Raw genomic sequence first — 16,894 nt, 5'->3', positions numbered from 1 at the left:
CTTCTTCCAAGGCTGAGTTCAGGTGCTACTTGTTCTGTGAAGTTTTTCCAGATTCTTCTCCAGCAAAAAGTGTTCTCTCCCTTCTCAAATATTCCTAGAGTACTTTGGATTTTTTCTTTCCCCTTATTAAATATCCTATCCTCCTAGTAGACAGTACGTGCTTTAAAAGAAGAAAGCCTTATTTTTATTTTTGTTAGCTATGTTATTTTCTTCACCACAGATATCAATTTTTGCAATCTATCATTCATTCTATACTGTTATATTCTGAGTATTCCTTCACTGATTACTAAAAACTGACATCTCTGGTGAAGAAAATTATGTAGATGAAGGTTACCAAAGAAGATATTTCAATTCAGGAAATGTTTGGACTCCCTATTGGTATGTTTTTAGTCCATTTATGTTTATAGGAAAGAATAATTGTAGGAATGGGAAAAATACTTGGTGAGCTAGAATGTATAAAATACCACTGCATTTGGAAACCTTAAGATGTAGCATGAAATGTAGCAATTACGCCTTACAAAAATAAAACTGGGTTTTAAACTTTGATGCTATCACAAATCTAAAGTTGTATCAAATTTTTTTTGGTTGGGGATAAATCACAATTTAATATTAAAATACATATGATTCTTCATGGAAAAACTTTTTTCAAAACGTGTCAAAAAAAACTTCTTGTTTAGTAAAATTTCCTGAATTCTCCTGATTATTGAAGCACACCTACAGATATGATCTCATTAATCCCTCAAAGATCCAAACTGTAAGCATAGAAAGTGGAGTGGGTATTGAAATTGGTATGCTAGGACACAGCAGTTAAACTAAGTTGTGACACTGTCAAAGGAAGCAGGGGTAAGTGAATGGCAAAATACCCAAAACTGAATGTTTGCACGGGATCCAGGGGCTTTTTGTTTCTTGGCTGAATTAGTTCTTGTCTCTTATTTAAAATTTAAAATCATAAGCAAACAATGGCGAGAGCTCAGGCTATAGACTTATTTATGTAGCTTTTACAACTGCCTGCCACCACCATGTCTCCTCTGCTCAAGAAAGCAGTGGCTTGTTTCAGTTCACTAGATTAAGAGGAACTGCTGCAGTTGGTGCTTTCTGTGGTTCAAGAGGGTTAGTTTCGATTTTGCTGCAGTTCCAGGGTTTTAACCTTAGATTTTGTAAGGGTCAGCAGCTTATATTTCTATATGCCTAGGTTTCTTTCTGGGTTAAGATTTTCTGAAAAGCAATCCCATCCCTGGTGTCAAGTTCAGCTTCTGTGTGCAATTATGATTTGCTAATTAGCAGCTGTTCCCAGCTCATGGTAAAATTAGTCAAAAAAACTTGGCTCCTGCCAAGTTATGGTTGACAAAAGTGACCCGAAATATGTTAACATTGAAATGGTCACTGGAAAGCAACCTGGGAACTATGTGTCATAGACTCTCTCATGTCCACCTACTCTGTGTTTCTCCCTTGTGTATTTTGATTGCATTTGCTGAAATCTAGTATAGCTTTGTAAGCTTTATTTGTATTTATTTTCAATAATAAATTATAAAAATGCCCACATTAAAATCAATGAATGTCACAAGGGATTTTGCTGAAAAGAAACAGGAGCACCCAAAAGAGAGTTAATTCCTCAGTCACATTCTATTCTGTGATTCCTTCTGGGTGCAATTGAAGCCAAATCTGTAAAAGCCAGTGTAAAAAAGGTTTAAAGGTTTAGAGGGAAAAAAAAGGTTTAAAGAAAGTTCTAGAAACAATGTTGCTACAGTATTTTTGAGCTTCTGGAGCTTCAATGACTTAGTCAAAGCAAAATTTTCTCCCATGAATTGGCCCCTCAAGAACTATCAAGCTTTCTATTAGTTCTACAGGGTACCCTGACTACATTAGAGACGAGCAACTGCCTTGACACTGTAATGTAATGTAATACCTTCTCTCCTAGAATGCAAGAGTGAGTCTACCAACAAAAGTCTTGAGGGTCGATAAGAAAAGCAAAAACTCTGTGAGTGGGTGGGAGAGGAATCAGCAAGCAAGATAACTTTAAAAATTCAGATACCAAATAAGAGGTGAAATATATGGGACTTGAAATGTCACTTGCCCAGTGATGGCCCTCTTCTTATCAAACCTAGCCTTTAGGCTGGCTGTCTCACTCCAAAACAGGCCACCTGGCAGTTCCTAAAGCAGGCTACTCTTGAGATTCCATATGTACTTACTGATGAGATCATTACTTTCACAGTTTTTTTTTTAAATCATTTTAGCTCCTTCTTGTTATTTTGTGGATTTCTTTCAGCACTCAAATAGAAATTTAAACCAATGCGGGTCCATTACCTAAGTTCTTATGTCAAGTGATTCCAACAGAAACCTGAATTGAACTGGAACTGAACACTCAAGGTCAAGACTATGCCTTGCACAGCTTTTGTGTCCTCCATAGTGCTCTACAGAATTCTGGATACACAACAGAAGTCTATGCCCGACTGGTGAACTAACAAAAAGGAGAAGCCTTATTTTCGCTATGTTTGGGATCTGGGGGAAAACCAGATTATTTTCTACAGATTTTACTGCAGGAATGAGGGGGAAAATAACCTGCCATCCTCAGTTTCCTCATCTGTAAAATGGAGATAATGATAATACCAACCTTCTAGGGTTGTTGCAAGGATCAAATCAGTTAATTTTTGTAAAGCATTTTGCTTTACCAGCATTATATAAATACCAGCTTTCCTCCTCATTTAGTACTAATACTAGTATCAGTACTAGTACTATTACTAATACTACATAAAATAGGTTAAGGACAGGTTCTGGAACTCCTAGATGAGTTCACTGCAGGTCAGCACCTTCTTTCCAACTTACTATCTTGAGAGTCACTCAGGACACTGATAGGGTAAGTGACTTCTCCAGAGCAACACAGCCAGCAGGGGTCAAAAGCACTTCTTCAACTTGAGATCATCTTTCCAGCTTTGAGACCTGCTATCACACCATAGTGCCTCTTCCAATTAAATTCTCTCAAACCCTCCAGATAGAAGCAAGGTGGGGTAGTGCTAATCATGGAATCAAGGCCTTAGTTCAAATGCTGACCCATGGCAATTACTAGGCAAGTCATATAACCTCAATGTACCTCAGGTAACTTATTATCTATTAAGTCATTGAAGGGTTGCAATCTGCCGCTCTGTTGGAGGAAGTTACTGTATTAAGAATTCTGTAACCCAAGAAATGACATATCCTTCCTTCATATATTAATAAAATGCCTCATACAGAATTTTTATCAGTCAAAACTCAGTAGGACTATAGTACTTGGAATAAAAGAGAGACAATACCAAATCCTTAATTAAAAGTCAAGAACATATGAGGCAGTATGGTATATCTGGAAAAACCCCTGCATCTAGACTAGAGTAAGAAGACTTAGACTTGAATCCTGGCATTGCCAATTTCTGTGTCTATAACCTTGAGCAGATCACTGGGCTTCGGGTTTCCTGATCTGCAAAGTGAAGGAGTTAGCCAATTCTATTTGGGATGGAGACATTACTGGGAAGTCCTTGGGTTATAAAAACAAAAATATTGTAAAAAACATTACATTAACAAGTAAATTCTACGACCCTATAAATTTTCATAGACTACAGATTCAATATGGTTTACATTCACAAATTATATGTCCTGAAGATAGAAAATTTCACTTACCTCCCCAATTTGAATGCAGTGGGACAGCTATACCAGGTTGGAAGCAACAGTGGTATTTCCCTGCTGCAGGTAACTGAATTTGGAGTCCACAGAAATAGAACAAAAGGGCTCATGCCCCAAACATCCAGGGATACCTTGAAGATACACACTACTGGGGTTTTTAGGATGTTTTAAATGCATGTGTTAAGTTTCAAGGTTCTTCATATTACAAGATAAATTTAACTTAATGTACAGCATAAAATGAGATCTCTCTCTGGAAATGGATGACCACTTTGCCCAGTAGTTAGCAATAAGACAACCTGAGAAAGCCCCTTTGAATAATTTTAATGGGTAAAATCTGACTCTAGGACTCTAAGGTGCTCACCTTCAGTAAGGAAAAAATTTTGCTTTGCTTTCCTTGAAACTCATACCTCTTTGTCATCTTTGAAGCAATTTACAATTTCCTAAAGTAATTTCCTTTTTAAAATACACTTCTCCACCATATTATTTTGCTTAATGCTTACTTTTAGAAGTCTGAGTAGCTAGAGAATGAATGGTTGGGGAAAGTCCACTAAGTTACAGGCTTGACATAAAACCTTCAGCTGCTCCCTCTCTGTACCTCTGCTGGCCCCATATATAAATGTTAAGAAATCCTGTCCAACTCCTTTCTGAATTTTTGTTTGCCTCACTTTATACATTTATTTTTGTTCAGCATAAGAAAATTCTATCTTCCTCACAATGCCAGTTCCACTCTAGGGAAGTTTGTTCTGATTGATGTTTTCAATTATGTTTATTTTTCCTACAATTCAGTTTAGCATGCTATTTTTGCCTTTCTGTTTTCTGAAGTGGAACTGGAATCTTGCATATTTTCCCCAATTCAGTTACATAATTCTCATTTAAGCACTAAACCTATATGTCATTCTGCAAAGTTTTATCTGATGGAATTGTCTGGACTTTCTACCTTCTATCCCATCCCTTCAATCTTTCTTCCAGTAGCAATGAGGAAGGACCATGTGTGTTGATGAATACAACATTTTCCAGTTGGTGGACATCCCTTGTCGTTGTGGGTCTAAGTGTATAAATGATATTATTGTAGGAATTTACCAGAAGGCACAAGCTGCAGAAATATATGCTAAGAAAGAAAAGGGAAAATTTTAATTCAAATTTGGATTGCCTATATGGTATTCCCAACTGGCATTTTATATTTTAGCTACTAAACCCTTTTCCCCAAACTCTTTTTGGAGAAAGGGAGCAATTATCCCTAGCTGTAATCTTTAATGAAGCTTTAACTTCGATGGGGGTAATTTCAAAATGAACATCTATAGCTGTTCACCTTTTACTGTGCTCCATATTTTCTAATATCCACAAAATAGCTCTTCTTTTATGTCCTGCCATCACCTTAAACTCAATGTTTAAAACTGAACTCTTCATCTTTTCCCCCCTAAAGCTAGATCCTTTTGCTAATTGTGACATTTCTTTCAGAGGCACTGACTCTAGACACCTGGGAGTCCTTCCCCTATATCCAGTCTATTAATGAATCATGTCTTTTCTTACATGATTTTACTGAATCGTTGTCATTTCTTCTCTTGGGTTTATTCTTTCCATTTCTAAGACTAGCATTACTGCAACAGACTCCTATCTGGTCTATATGTCTCCATCTTTTTTCCTACCTAGTCAATCTTGTATTACTCTTGAAACAGAAACAATTGTGCCAGTGAGGACCCGAGTTACTTTGGAGAACTGTCACCCTTCACTTAACTTATACACCCAGAAACCTAAGAAATCCACCCTATTGGACAAATGTGACATTAATTACAAGCATGCTGGTCATAAGGTACCAAGCAAATTTTTATTAGAACAGACAGGTGTGCAGGTGATGCTGGCAGCATCATAAGTCCAGTACCCCACTCAAAGTCCCCAGTCACTTACTGTTTCGGGATCAGCAATCTACTGCCTGCTTCACTGTCCTCCGAGGACATGAATCTGCTGCAGCTGTACCCTCCACTGGCATGAGCTACCTCACACCTCTTACTGGTGGGAGATGCTCTCACAAATTCTGCTGGATGCTGTTGCCTTCTCCAGAGGTCTGCAGCTTTCCCCAGCCACGTAGGGGAGCACAAGCAGTCCTCACTTTCGCAGAACTGTGTTCCTGGAAACCGCGTTGTAAAGTGGATCATCATAATTGCAAATGGTATTTTCCCGTAAGAACAATGTTAAAAATTAGGAGTTATAACTGAAGGCCTGGCATAAAGTAAATCATGGCTATGATTAATAATATAGTAAAACAAGGAGACAACTATACGCATTTAAAATCATATAAAAAGCTAAGTTGTATTCTGGATCCTATAAAATGGAAGTTAATGTCCTGTATACATTGTTTATACAAAAAAAATCCCTATGTGTATAACACAAAAGATACAACAGTGCTGTATCATTAATTTGACATCAGAAATGCTTATTATAATAAATGATTAAATATTTAATTTGCAATATATTGTTATGCCTTTCCCTCTTAATAAAATTTCTATATGAAGCTAAATCAAATTCAAAAATCATTCCAAAGACTTGAGAAGAGGGGTTCTTGAACTTTTTTCATGACTCCTGCTTTAAATGATTTTTAAATATTGAAGAAGGTGCTAAATTTCAGTTGTAGGTTAGTGAAAACAAAGATGTAGTTTTTTGTTTTTTCCCCATTCAAGGCCACAGACCCCCTGAAATCTATTCATGGACCTCAGGCTAAGAACTTTTACTTTGGAGCTACCCTTCAGGACTGTAGTAGGTGATCAATACATGTTTGTACTCTTCTCCAGTATACCTTCCAGAATTCCTTAGAAGGCAGTATTCCTTTCTCATCATGCTGTTTCCTCCAACCCAAAAAGCATTTTTAGTTAATAAGAGCTGACCTAATGTTTCTTCCTTTCACCTACTCTACCTTCTCAGCTTGTTCAAAGTGGGTCCTCATCAGAGTAGCTAAAGGCCACCAAGAAGCAATAAGTAACATTCTAAAGAACTTTATACTTCATTGTATAAAAAAAAAACAAATAAAAAAACTAACTAGTTAAAAAACAACTAAAAAAACCAAATAAACAACTCATTAGATCATTAGGGATTACAGGCTATAGTATATTTTACTATCTCATTTGACTCAATTTTATGAGGTAGGGAAGTTGAAGTTTTATACCACTTCATAGATAAGAAAACTGAAGCTCAGAGAGCTTATATGACTTGTCCAAGGTTAGCCAGCTAATAAGTGGCAGAGTGGAGCTCATTCCAAACCAGTCCTTTTGACTCCAAGTTCAGAGAACTTTTCACCAATTACACTGAGTTTAAAAACAAAGCCCACAGAATTGTTAAAACAAAAAATCTAACTAGGCGTGCACCTTTGTGCCAGAGCAAACTGCCACTAAGGCATAAAGGAGGTAAGTAGTAAGATACTGGTGACTATCAGGTAGCATGGAAATGAGGACAGCAGAGATTTGGAAAAAGTGGGAGAGCCTGTGTTAGCAAAAATGAACTTGAGAAACTGAATTATGATATAAGCCAAGAGTGAGTTGGAGCAAAGTGTACAGTTCCTGCCATGAAAACAGATCAGGAGGCTTCTCTTCCAAAGGCTGTTCCATCAATGCTAGAGTTCAGTCATTTCACAGGGGTAAGTTTAACCACATCCCGGATACAGAAAATCACAGAGCAGAGTCTTGGTGCCCTTTGTGCGTGTGCGTGTGATGTCACAGTGACAATACCATACACAGGTGACTTCTGCTTTTTCCCCAATATACCTTCCAAAATTCCTCAGAAAGCTGTATTCCTTTCTTATTAGTACATCCTAACTTTCAAGGGCCTATTAAACCCCTTAATTTTTCCTCAGCTTTGTCCCAAGAATCACCAGGGCACCTGGATTAAAAACAGGCCTCTTTCTCTCTCCATCCCCTCCCCTTCCAGCTCATGTCGCATTTATTTCTCATAATTTTTTTTTAACATGTACCCTTTGTCCCATTCAGGCCAGTCTCCAACCTGGCATATCCCCAAACCATGCTCATCTTTTGCTCATGCTGTTTCTTTAGCCTTGAATACTTCTTTCACCCATCCTACCTCTTCAAATAAAGTCCAGAGAAGTCCAACCTCCTCTGACTACTGTAACCCACAACAATTATTCTTTTTTCAGTACCACGCTGTTTAGCACTTAATTATTGTCTAATTATTTCAAGGGCATGAGTTTTATTTCCTCAAGTGCTAACATTTTTTGTAACCTCCATAGTTTTTAGCATAGCACTGGGCACACAATACACACTCAATGATTATTTGTTGATTGCCTCATTTCTACTAAAAAGTGCAGTCTTTTTAAAGGCATTTTGGAATATCATTTTAAAAAATGTGCATAATTAAAATTGCTTTAATTGTAAAGCCTCACTTGCTAAATCAAACCACATCACTCACAAATGACTGAAATGAATCTGAATTTGAGCAAAACTCTGCCACCCAATAGCTATAGGCATATTCTAAAACCAAAAGTATTATCATTCTTAGCATAACATAACAGGGTTAGCCATAGCAGCACCACCTAAGGCTCCAGAAACAGGAGGTCTACAATCACATCAACTTCAAGGCTTTGTTTATAGTAAACAAATGCATTTGTGAGAAGTCATATCCTATTGTCTTTGGAGGGTTTAAACTGTGTTACTAAATAATGAACACAAGATATGACTGTTTCAGAGCATCCAGTGAAGCTTTGGTTAACAATAACCAGGACTAAATTGATTTGAATTAAGGAAAAGACAGTTGGGAATTTTTTTTTTCTTACATCATGCTTTTAGTGGAAAGGATAAATCCTAAGAAAAACTATTACAGATTTTGTAGAAACAAAAAATGATCACAGCAGACACACTAAAAGGCATAATTTCTAGGGAAATCTTGGGGACAATGTGTCCTGATTCTAATCTCCTAAACCTTCCACACTTATTAGCACATTCTGAAGTAGTAATACAGAACGAGAGTTGATGTTCAGATCTTGATTATACTCACTATACTCTTATTTACTGAAGCAAGAATGTGTATTCATACCTTTTAGAATGATTTCCAACCAGGGCCAAAAAAAAAAAGTTAGCCAAAACATTCAATAATCAAAATACCCCATTTCCCCAAATATTCTGGTTGATCAATGTTTTCCAGCAATAATGAAACTGGTTATATAATTTCATATATACATATATATAAATTATATTTGTAATTCTTTTTCATTTGCAGGCCCACTTTCTTTCCAGAACCCAGGGGCTTGGCTGGTTTTCCTATACTTAAGCCCAGCACTTCACACATCAAAAGGATCTTTAATGAAAAAACAAGAGTAGGAGAAATAACAGGCCTTTTTTTTTTAACACTGGAAGAATTAAATACATTATTTACAAGAGCTCTAAGCACTATTTTGCTTTCTATACTGGTAGTGTGAATTATTTAAAAACAAAAAACCAAGCCACTGTTCTCTGTTTTACAAGTAATATGCTGGTTTAACCAATAATCTGGAATCCAACACTTTAGTACTTGTAATGCATGTGAAAAAGTAGAAAGGGCACCTAAGAAGGTGGGAAGAGCTGGAAAAGACCAACTTGTAATTGAAGATGGAAGATAGTAGTTTAAAAAGCACAAATTTGTCAGTTTAAAAAAAATGCTATGAGCTATTTCATCAGCACAAGAATAGCCTCTCCTTCTGTGTAAATTGTAAGTTTCCTTAGCACATGAGGCACAACTATCAAGTTGAGAGTGTGGCAGTACCTCTTGCTTTCCATTCTGCCTCATTCCATGGCCTTTTCTAAGTCAGTGGGAAGGTTTTATCTTCTCATTCATACCCCATTGTTATCTTAATAAATTACATTTTGATGACATTAGAAAGATTCTTTCTCAAAGGCAACTGCTTCAGAACAAAGTGAGTTGGGGGCTGGATGAATGGCTGTTTGATGAGAGTTAAATCACAGCAGTTTCATCCCATGAGACATTTAAAATGTTACTAGACAAAGCAGGAGAAAATAAATCATAGGCCACATACTCTTCAGAATCTTCAAGTTGATCTGATTTAATCATCTTATTTTGCAACTGCATTGAACAGTATCTTAAATCTTCCAATTTTTGACTAATATTATTAATTTTAAACAGAGGCAGCCTGGCACTATGCATAAGACAGATCTAGTCTCTGACACTAGCTGTGTGACCCTGAGAAAGTCACTTAACCTATCAAGTTCAGGTGACTCCCTAGGGCTCACTTAAGAAGCTGTAGCCTGGTTGCGATCTCTCCTGGTGTTGGAAGTTCTCCACACTGGAAAATCACAGTTGTTTCAGGTAGCTGCGTATATACAAATATAACTTTATTAAAGCCAACTAACTAAAGTTCTACTCTGCTGCCTCATTATGGTGTAGAAATGGCTCTGGAGTCACAGAGGCAATGCTAGTGGAGTACAAGCTCTGAGAAGCCTTACCAAAGTAAAACAGCTTCATGTGTGGGCTAAGAGATGGACCATATGTCTAAAGAACTAGTTTAGCTAAGTTTGAAGAGGACTGACTAGATGGCTGACCATCATGTTATGAATGTTCGGGGGCACAGCAACTCATGAACTGTATTCTAACATGTGGAGGGGTTATGATCTATACTGATGAAGGGAGTACTCATTATTAATGAAAAAACGAATGACTTCAGTATACGAGAGCCAGTTTTCCAGGAACTTATGATAAAAAGTACTATGTAGAGCAGGATTATTCACTATATAAAACCAGTTCATTAGCTTCATAGTTTCATCTATGAGGAATTAAATTCAGATAGGAAAAAGAAATACAAAGCAATTTATGTAATAATTAATATTTTGGCAACAGATATTAATATTACTGACTCATCTTCTAAATTGATGTTAAATAGGTTAATTCTAAAGCTTCCTTTTTATAAAGAAATCAATCTTAATTAAAAAATAAATTATAACAGAATAAATACATAATAAATATTTATTAAACACAGTAATTCAAAGCACTGTGCCAGGCATCAGGGATACAAAGATGAACTAAGATGCAGTCCCTTACCTCAAATAAAGTACATATAATAAATGGACATAAACATTTTATGAAGACAAATTACGTGATAAATATGGAAATCAAAGAACATGAATAAATAAAAATTCCTCATAACTGTCATACACAAACATTTCACATTACATTTTCATCAAAGGGCATGGTGGTATTAAGGGCATAATAGGAAATGTGGCTTGAATAGTAAAAGGTTTGGAACAAATAGGATTTTCATTTAGATTTGGCTCTGTCTGTTTAATCCCAAAGGCAGTTCCAGGAAGATTTAAAGCTGAAACTAGACTATAACTCATCACCTCATCCTTCCATCTCCTTGAACAGGTCCCTACTTCAATTTCACTGAACTTGTACCATATTTATCAGAATATAGGCTATACTCTATTAAAGACTACATTCCTAAAATGATTTTTTAAAAAAAATTGGCAAAAACTGAAAAACCCAATTATACAAAATTATTGTATTAAAATATTTAGTATGAACTTTTTAAAAAAATTTCCTTCTGTTTAAATACAATTGTTTATCTACTTTGCTCATCTTTATTTTCCTCCCATCTTTTGCCACTTTTATTGAATTCTCTTACTAACAACATTTTGGCATAGTGGATAGTGAACTAGCTATTCTTGAAGCTAGGAAGACCCAGGTTCAAGTCTTGGCCCTCATACATACTGGCTGTGGGACCCTGGGAAAGAAGGGTCATAGACTTAATCTCTCAGTCCTCTAGTTGCAGAGGCCAACCTGCATTTGATAGAGGGAGTTCCCTTACCAGAGAATTCCCAATACCAATGAAATTACAGAACGAGTCTAGATTTCTTAGTATTTATTGAAAATCTCCTAATGTGTTAATATTGTGCATTATAGGATATATAAAGGAAGCCTAAGACATGAACTGTGACCCTCTAGAAAGCATCATGGCTTCCTGAGTATTATAGAATCCTGCTCAGAAGATATCTTATCCTATACACTTGACTATAAAATGGGGAGGAGAGGGCAACTAAAAGTCCTACTAGGAGGTCTAGTAAATTTTAGGGAGATTTAAAAATAATGAATTTAAGCTTTAAAAAGGAAATGAATTCTATAATGCCAGGTAGTTTTCTTATTATATTTATTTTTTTAAAGAAGCCAATAAATCCCCACTGTCATGCAGGGGGACTTGGGTGTCATGGAATGTGGTAGATAGGAGAGGGCAGGGAAGGGTGTTCAGTTAATCCACAGGCATTTGCTAGATACCAAAAGTATAGGCAGGCAAGGGGTTAAGGACAGAGTAGGGTCAATTAATACAGGGAGGAGCAAATCAGTTCCAGTAGAAAAACAAAAGTCCAGAATCCAGGAGATCAGCAAAGGCAGGGAGGAACAAGCGGGTACCATGGGTCCATGTAGACAGGCAAAGTCCAGGAGATCAGCAAAGGCAGGGAAGATCAAGCAGGTACTGTGTGTAGATCCAGGCAGGCAGAGCTCAGGGTCCAGATCAGCAAAGATGAAGAAGAACAAGGAGATCAACAAGCCCAGTACAAGCGCTCATTTTAATAATCTCAGATCCTCGGATATGGACTATTTTGCGCTGCCCTGATTTTTTGCCTATTGCTGAGTTTGAACAAATATTGATTTTAGCCAGAAAAAGGTTAGGAGCTTACAGGTGAAACCTATTTCTGGGCTTATTTTATATCAACCGATCCTGGGTTGATTCTAACATACAGAATGTGTCTTTGTAGGTTAAATGAACCAAAGTATGATTGATTTGGAGTTTGGGGCTATATCCATGTCATTTATTAAACAATCATAGGGTAATCCAAACCAGTCATAAAGATATCTGAAATTACAGGGCTATTTTGGTTAAGTTCAGATACTTACTTGAGACTTTAAGCTTGGGGTGGTGGCAATGCCAACAAGAATTCTTGCAATTCTCTGAAATGTTTCCTTGTAATATCAGACTCGGCATCCAGGAATCCTTTTCAGTGAGCCAAAGGGGAACCAAGCTCTCCTAAGAGTTACTTCAGAAACATTGGGAAGTCTCACTTGTAGCCCTAGGAGGCAAAGTGAGAATCACTTCATACAGGGTAATGGGATAAGCAAAGGTTTCCAAATAATCCTTCAATATCCTTTTGTGGAATCTGTCCCCAGAAGCCAGGTCTACATCTTAACTATAACTGAATAGAAAGAAGAGAGCTCTTGCAAAGCATCATCTTACTTAAAAACTTTTATTACTTTAACAGAATACATTAGTGGACACATTTTAGTCCACAACAAAGTCTAACCATTAAAGGCTACCCTGTGACACATTAAGCTTTGTGTACTATATAGTCCTCAACTTTTTCCTTATATCCTCATGTCATTTGTAAACTGGATGATGCTTGAGGCTCTCTGGTACTTAAAAGTTTGGGGGTGATTATATAATGAAGTGAAACTTGATCCTGGCTATGAGAAATGATTGCCTACCAGTGGATTTAATTTCTACTACTGATTTGAATGTAACTTACTTAGTGGAATTATACTAATGCTTCATGTTTTTAATTGATTATGTAGCAGCTGTTTTTCAGCAGACTTCTTTCAGAATATTTAACCTAGAAAGTGTGATTGACATATATATATGTGTGTGCATGTATGTATATATGAATGTAATGAAAAAAGATTGTGCTGCATGAAATTCCAAGTAAGAAAAATGTGAATTTTCTGATGCACCAATATATCGTAATTTTAAGGTCCAAATTTATAGATGATGGATCCTAATAGTTGTAAAGGAAAACCAGGTCACTCATTCAGCACAGCTCATTTATCTTTGAGATTGATGCTAAGGACGTCCTTCAACAAGACAGTCTTTGGTGTTACCATTAAGACTGAGACTGAATATTGAGCCATGGAACTCATGGCTTATGGAACTGCTTATATTTTAATATTCTGGCAATCCCAAGATCACCCAAAATTTGTTTTAGAAAAGGTATTATCAAATCACCTTAAATCTCTGTATGTGAAAGCACAGGTTTTTGAATGCTGCTGATAAAGTTTTTCAATTTAAGGGAAAAAACATTTTTTAATACATGATTTCATTCATTTTTTATAATAACCCAGATGAGAAAAATGAAGCTCAGACCTTGTAAAATATCACAGAACTTTGTTAACTACACATGAGTTATAAAAGTCAATCACCTAAGTATAGTGTGTAGCTAGAGAGGTTCTTAATGGCATCTGTGAACACATTTTAAAAAATAGTTTGATAATTACATTTCAAGACAACCGATTTTCTTTGTAATCCCGTGTATTTTATTTTATGCATTTAAAGACATTATTCTGAGAAGTCCAAAAGGTGAAGAACCCGTGGACTAGATAATAGTTCACGAGGCCCTATGGATTTTGCTATACTGCAATTTAAATGATTTAATAATGTGATGTGGTAGCCAAAGTCATAATTCAATCTTGAGGATGCATTAACGTACGTGTAGCACCTTGGGCAAAGAGACAATAGTCTGTCATAATCCATTTCTGGGCAACACATAAGGACATTGACACATAGTAATTCTTCCACAATGAACAAATAGTATGGTATAGAGACAGAAAACCATGTGATACCCTGTTTGGTTTAAGGAACTGGCAATGTCTAACCTGGAAAATTAAAAATTTGATATATGACAACCCTTCAAGTATCTGAACACAAGACGTATGTTTCAAATGATTGGATGTGTTCTGTTTGACCTAGGAAAACAGAAATTAAAGCACTGGATGAAACTATAGATTTTTGGCTCAAAATCAGAAGAAACTATAACACAATCAATGCTGTCCAATAAATTGCATTTTGTTGGAAGTTTTATTTAAGTGGAGGCCACATGACTATTTTTCAGAGATATTTAAGACAGTAGTATCATATGTCTAAATCCTGCTTTGACTACTTCCTAAGTATTTGACCCTAGGCAGATCATTTGACCTTTCTCACCCTAAGTTTGCACAACTATAAAATGTGGGGTGGTATATTTGATGGCCTGTAAAGTCCTTTCTAGTTCCAAAACAATGATTCCATGAAACTATGTGTATGTGTATGTAATTCCAAATAAGAATTCAGAGAAAACAGATGAAGACTCGTATATAATGATGCAAAGTGAAAAAAGCAGATCCAGAAAAACAAATACACAAACACACCTGGAAGCTATGCAACTGGCATGACCAAACTTGGCTGTGGAGAAAAGGAAATGAGTGCCACTCCTTTCCTCGGAGAGGTGGAGGGCTATGGCTGTGGATGTCACACTGTGATGGCTGGTTTTACTTAACTGTTTGTGTTTCAAGGGAAGGCTCACTAGAGCTAAGAGGGATGTCTGGAAATGACTGATGTAAAAACATAAGGCATCAATAAAGTACACAAACAACAAAAAGTCACTGTTTTACTCCTCCAATCGACCAACCAAAAGAGATGACTGCACTAAAAATATTAGCCAGATTCCTATGTGAATCAGACTGCTTTGTTTTAAACCACATACTCTATTCTGCACTTCTAGGCCTTAGACTGGCCAAAAAAGTGTTGATGGAAAAATTTATGGAAATTCAACTCCTGGGGGAAAAAATTTCTAACTTTATGTCTACTGACAATCAGTTTACTCATGCTGCTCTTTATATCAGAAATGTTTTTCTACTTTCTTCTGCCTAATTCTCACGTCTTCTTTGTTCCAGCTCAAGTCCTACCTGACATGAGGCCTCCCAGTTAATATTCTCTTCTACAAATTCCTACTTCAGCAAAGAAACCAGAGTATATTATAAACAATGCTGGACCAACAGTCAGAAGACCTACATTCTAATTTCATCTAGAACTAAAATATTAGTCCACACACTAAGCTGTGTAATCTTAGTCAAATCACTTAACCTTTCTAGGCCTCAATCTGAGCAAAGTATCTGTCCCAATGATGTTTGTGAACTATAAAAAATTAAGCATTATCATCATTGCATTTGGTATCACAATATTTGGCATTTAATTGTGCTTACTTTTCATGTTTATCAGCCTTATTTCTCCAACTGGATCAATTCTTTGAGGAACTAATTCTTTTGTAATCTCCCCCAAGGATACCTAGTACAAAGCTGAGTATGTATGTGTAGGTACTTAACAAAAACTTCTAATTTTAATTAAGTAAGGATTTCACAATTAAAGTTCACTTCTTACTAGAATTCTTATCTGTCCCAGACAATCAAACTAGTATAACTAAAGTTACAGAAAACTATTATACCTTATTTTACCAAGTCGTGGAATGATGACTTGTCAAGAACTAATGAATATTGATGGCAGTAAGTTTCTGAGTCTCATGAGGTTTCTGAGATTACTTTTCAGAGTGAAGTCCAGTTTTATACTTTTAAGCCACTTTTGACTTATGCATCAAGCAGGGACTATGCACATGGTACTCAATCAAAAAATGGAATGTCCAATAACTATTCCTCCTTACCAATATGGACAAGGGAGTCAAGAATCTTGTCTACAGGTTGGAAGGTAGTTGGAATAATACCCTCAAAGGTCCTTGAGCTATGAAAAATCAAACCACCAACATTGAAAGGTGAAATTAAATGTGTAATCGTGGGAACTCAGCCAAGTCCAAGAATTGGTGTTCAATAATTATGATTCAAGGTCTAAATTGTGGGGACTTGCAAAAGGAGTCAAATGGAATTAAGATTTAACTGCACAATGTAATAAGTTATGCAGACTTTGCTCATTTCACATTGGTGTTGAGTTTAGTGCCCACTTGAATATAAGCCCCTTGAGAGCAGTGACCTTTATTTATTTTTGTCTTTGCATCCTCATAGTGTCTTGCATGGTACCTGGCAAATAGCAGGTATTTGGTAAATGCGCATTGTTGTTCATTGTAATTTCTAGGCCCCAGAAATGGTCATGTAGTCTGAATGACTACAAATTTCAAATATTCTGGAAGGCCAGGCATTAAATTCTGATTTATTATTTTTGGCCTTCATCCCTCCAAAATGATTAAAACTGCGGACTTTGTGGAGTTGTGTAATTTCTGTAGCCCTTCCATCCCACTGTGATTAAATCTTTTAAATGTCAGATTTAAAAGTTTATAAGCAATTGGGGCTCTTGATAAAGAAATTTTGCCCTACTATAATTTGTTCAAATAGTCTCATCTTTTTACTTCTATACCTTTGTTCGAAAACACAAGTGCTTTCTAAACCTTAAAGCTCTCCATAAATATAAGGTATTAATACTGTTATTTGACATTATCGATCATAATCCTTA

The 16,894-nt window shown here is 36.3% G+C and overlaps 1 long non-coding RNA gene across 3 annotated transcripts in view; it reads right to left on the bottom strand.

The window, feature by feature from the left end:
• Positions 1-10,591: 10,591 nt before the first annotated feature.
• The window catches only part of LOC118839101, a 99,328-nt gene continuing 93,025 nt past the window's right edge, over positions 10,592-16,894 (bottom strand). For all 3 annotated transcript variants that reach the window (XR_005009608.1, XR_005009610.1, XR_005009609.1), the window contains exon 7: positions 10,592-12,704. This is a non-coding gene — a long non-coding RNA (uncharacterized LOC118839101). The remainder of the gene's footprint in view (positions 12,705-16,894) is intronic.

The sequence above is a fragment of the Trichosurus vulpecula genome, chromosome 2 (genome assembly GCF_011100635.1).
Source record: "Trichosurus vulpecula isolate mTriVul1 chromosome 2, mTriVul1.pri, whole genome shotgun sequence".
NCBI classification, from domain to species: Eukaryota; Metazoa; Chordata; class Mammalia; order Diprotodontia; family Phalangeridae; genus Trichosurus; species Trichosurus vulpecula.
Note: the sequence above shows the minus strand (reverse complement) of the source record. Positions and strands in the feature narration are given on the sequence as shown.